Here is a 4,577-nt window from a genome sequence, read left to right as displayed (position 1 = left end):
AAAAAAAAAAAAAAAAAAAAAAAGAAAAAAGAATGATTTCAGGTTGCTGAGATTATTCAGCGCATTATTTTAAAGTGGCAAAATCCAGGACAGCATGAAAAGAGAATTCAAGAGTGGGGCTCTGGTGGCCGATAGGGTCATAGGTTCCCGTGAGACCCACATGTGTACAACTGCATGTCTTAAGGAGCCAAGACCCCTGATCAGCACGATAAGCTACTCTGAACATTACAGTTCACAGAACAACAGAAGGAAAGTCACTTTCCTGGAGAGGGACCTAAAGGCATTTCCAAGAGGTTCAGGTTACTCAGGAGGCTGGAGCCCCGTGCTGGCGCCCCATCTTCACTAGCTGGACCCCTCCTCCTCTTTGGTTGTGGTGGCCTCAGCAGCAGCTGTTTCTTCTGATCCGCCGGCCTCTCCTCCTCTTCCCCTTGGGGGTAGAGGTCCCGGTCCGTCTGCCTGCACCCCTGCGTGGCCCAGAACTGGTCCACGCAGTCCATCCCCCTGACATCCTCCTGCTGTAGTGGAAGCACGACAAGGCTGACTCGAACTGTTCTCCACATGGGCCGCTGGCCATTCTCCTCCGAGACAGGGCAGTTCCAGTGGATGTCACCATTGGGCACAGTCCGTCTGTGTTCCTCGTATAGATCATTGGGCTTGTCCACCACCAGCTCCATGTTGCTTGGAGTTTCCTGGTCTTTGGTCACAAATATGATTTGATCCTTCCCTTCCTGCTGGCAGTGTCTTTCCCAGTGATCCATGTGCCCCTCAGGCAAAACCCTCTTCATTTTCTCCCTCTCAGACTCAGCCCCTCTTTACCTGCCAGCTCCCCTCATCTCCCTGCAGGTCTAGTCCAGGACAGGAGGCCCCCAGCCTCTCCCGGTGTCCTTCCACCTGGCAGGTGTTCAGAAGTCTGCACCTCCCCTGGAAAATTCTCACCCCTGTTCCCCTTCCCAGGCCCTGCTGGCTTCGCTTCACTTGCTGAGGGCAACTGCTTCGGGGCAGAGAGGAAAAAGTCTGAAAATAGTTTGTCACAAACTGTGTGGGTTTGCTTTTTTTTTTTTGTCTTTCTGTCCTTTTAGGGCTGCACCCGTGGCATATGGAGGTTCCCAGGCTAGAGGTCAAATCAGAGCTATAGCTGCTGGCCTACGCCACAGCCACACCAGATCCAAGCCGTGTCTGTGACCTACACCACAGCTCACAGCAGCGCAGGATCCTCAACCCACTGAGCAAGGCCAGGGATGGAACCCAGAACCTCATGGTTCCTAGTCAGATTCATTTCCACTGCGCCATTGCAGGAACTCCCGAGTGTGGGGTTTTTTTGAGAGACGGAAGAGGGACAGCATGGTCAGGTCAGCCTCTGCTTCTGCCAGGAGGAGGGTGGTGTGAAGCTGAGTAGCATCCACTAGGAGACTCAGACCTGCTTTTGTGTCCCCACGGAAGGGAAGGAGGAGGAGGTAGCAAGACCCCGGAAGGGGTATGACCTGGCCTCTCCTCTGGATGCCTCTCTTAACTGTGTGTGTGTGTGTTTTGAGGGCCGCACCTGCTGCATATGGAAGTTCCCAGGCTAGGGATCGAATCAGAGATGTAGCTGCTGGTCTATGCCCCAGTGATGGCAACACGGGATCCGAGCCTCCTCTCAGAGCAGCACCAGATCCTTAATCCACTGAGCCAAGCCAGGGATTGAACCTGTGTCCTCATGGATACCAGTTGGGTTTGTTACTGCTGAGTCACGATGGGAACTCCTTCTCCTATTTTTAATTTATCTTTTTCTCACACCTTTCTTCCTCCTCCCCTCAGACCCTCCCCCAGCTGGGCTCTGCCCAGAGCGGGCCACAACAGCACAGGACATCCTTCTTGCAAAGGGAATGGGTCACCACCATTTCCCACTCCCCGAGGTCTCAGGAAGATGCTGTGATGGAAGGGGAGGTTTGTCTGTATGCAGCAGAGCAGAACCTTGACCATGGAGCAGAGAAACTAGATTTGCCCTTGTTTCTGCTTCTGAAGGCTGTGTGACCCCAGACTGGACAATTACCTTTTCTGGGCCTCTTCCTTGAAACTGCATATAGTACTAGATAGGGTATTGTATGGGGATATTAGGATATGGGTTCATGTCTATTGACATACCTGATTGCTAAAATTCCCAAACTTTGTGCAATACAGGCGATACTATTATTTTTGTTGTTGTTGTTGTCGGTGGTGGTGGTGGTGGTGTTATTATTGTTGTTTTTACCCTGCTACAGAGGAAGAACTTTGAGACTCAGGAATGATTCACAGAAGATCACAAGCTGGTCAGCAGCAGAGCTTCTAGACTGGAAGCTCCCTGAGAGCAGGGACTGTGTGTTTCTGTCACACTGTATCCAGTAGGTTGAGAGATTGGTGACACAGAGTAGGGTCTCAAGATACCATCAAACACATGTATCAATAAATGAATGATTGGTGTTCCCATTGTGGCTCAGCAGGTTAAGAACATGACTAGTGGAGTTCCCACCGTGGGGCAGTGGTTAACGAATCCGACTAGGAACCATGAGGTTGCGGGTTTGATCCCTGGCCTTGTTCAGTGGGTTAAGGATCCAGGTTGCAGACGAGGCTCGGATCCCACACTGCTATGGCTCTGGTGTAGGCCGGCAGCTGCAGCTCTGATTAGACCCCTAGCCTGGGAACCTCCATATGCCGCGGGAAGCGGCCCTAGAAAAGGCAAAAAAACAAAAATAAAAAATAAAAATTAAAAAAAAATTAAGAACCTGACTAGTATCCATGAGGTTATGGGTTCAATCCCTGGCCTCGCTCAGTGGGTTAAGGATCTGGCATTGCCACAAGCTGTGGTGTAGGTGGAAGATGCGGTTCAGATCCCTAGTTGCTGTGTCTGTGGCATAGATTGGCAGCTGCAGCTCTGACTTGACCCCTGGCCTTGGAACTTCCATATGCTACAGATGCAGCCCTAAAAAGTGAAAAAATAGATAAATGGATGATTGATCAATGAATGAGCTGGGTTGGAACCTAAGTTTGTCTGACTCTCAAGCCTGTGATTGTCCTACTGTATCTTATCTGTATGATAATAACTACCTTAGCAATAGTTACCATTTTTTAGTCGCTTAGTCTGGGCAGTGCTGGGGCTTGGAAGTGGTGAATGAGGTACTGACCTTGGGTAAAAAATTGAAGGGGGCACTGAAAAAACTCAATAATCAACAGAAGTAACATTTTAATAGAAATATTAAAAAATAAATATTAATGCTAAACCCCATGATGAATGAAATAACAAAAATTTAAATAAAGACAGGATTAGTAACAGCGCAATGCCAAGTCATATTAGAACCTGAGGCAAAAGGAAAAATCAATGTGCGCTTCCTGTAAGAACATCTGCCTGTCCATCTGTCCATCTGTCCATCTATATACTACGTATTTACCAAGTGCCTTCAATTTGCCAGGCCTTCTGCTTGGCGCCAAAAATGCCACGAAGAGCCAAAGATCGTGTCCTTGTTGTCCTGGAGACAAACATTAAATAAATAATCACAAAAGTAGATATTTATACATTGGAATAAACAATACAATGGAAAGGAATATATTGGGGGCTCAGAGAGTGCCTGTTTGAGAACATTTGATTGATGTAAGGTAGGTTGAATAGCAAGGAAAACAGGAATACGGGTAAGGTATAGCTTGTGCAAAGGTCCTGATGCAGGAAATCCTAGCACATGTCAGGAGCTGAGTGTGGCTGGAACCCGGAAAGCAGGGGAAGGGAGTTCCTGAGAAGGCTGGAGAGCAGGCAGAGGTCAGAATGCACAGGCGACACAGGCTGTACTGTGGACATGGGGTTTATCCTGAGGATCCTTTGGTGTGTTTTAAGCATGATCAATTTTACCTTCTGGTGAGCTCACTCTGAGTCGTTTCTGAAGAATGGATTCAGGGGGCCGAGGGTGGAGAAACCAATTCGGAGGCGGCTGCTGTCTCTCAGGTGAAAATGATGAGGCTGCGCTCAGCTCTGCTCAAGGGAAGGAGGAGCAGGGTCTCAGGGATGGCGGGGATTGGCTGGTTGAACAGCCAATCTGCTAAAGCGGGAGGTGGGGTCAGGGCTGGGGACCAGGTGCCGCTCTCTGTAGTGAGGAAGGCTGCAGGAACCGCGGGCGGGTCCACGTTGTCAGGTAGGCAAGACCCACATCTTGGTTCCTTCGGAACTGGCCACTCACATGCTGAATGGGCACAGCTACCCAGTGTGGCTTTGTGCTAACAGGGTAGGCTCATCCTCTCAGGGTTTGTCCAATGAGACACATTATTTTCAAGACCTAGCCTTGGCGTTCCAGTCGTGGCTCAGCGGTAACGAACCTGAACCTGACTAGTATCCATGAGGATGGGGGTTGGATCTCTGGCCTCGCTCAGTGGGTTAAGGATCCGGCGTTGCCGTGAGCTATGGTGTAGGTCGCAGATGCAGCTCGGATCCCGCATTGCTGTGGCTGTGGTGTAGGCCGGCAGCTGTAGCTCCGAGTGGACCCCTAGCCTGGGAACCTCCATATGCCACAGGTGCGGCCCTATTAAAAAAAAAAAGACCTGGCCTCACTGAGTCTGAATGTCCTCATCCAGAAATG

General features: G+C 49.9%; 1 pseudogene; it reads right to left on the bottom strand.

The window, feature by feature from the left end:
- Window positions 1-342: 342 nt before the first annotated feature.
- On the bottom strand, window positions 343-758 carry LOC125113868 (mitochondrial intermembrane space import and assembly protein 40-like; annotated as a pseudogene).
- Between the last annotated feature and the right edge of the window lie 3,819 nt (window positions 759-4,577).

Source organism: Phacochoerus africanus, chromosome 14, assembly GCF_016906955.1.
Source record: "Phacochoerus africanus isolate WHEZ1 chromosome 14, ROS_Pafr_v1, whole genome shotgun sequence".
Lineage (NCBI taxonomy): Eukaryota > Metazoa > Chordata > Mammalia > Artiodactyla > Suidae > Phacochoerus > Phacochoerus africanus.
The sequence above is the reverse complement of the archived record's forward strand: the minus strand, read 5'-3'. Positions and strand labels throughout refer to the sequence as shown.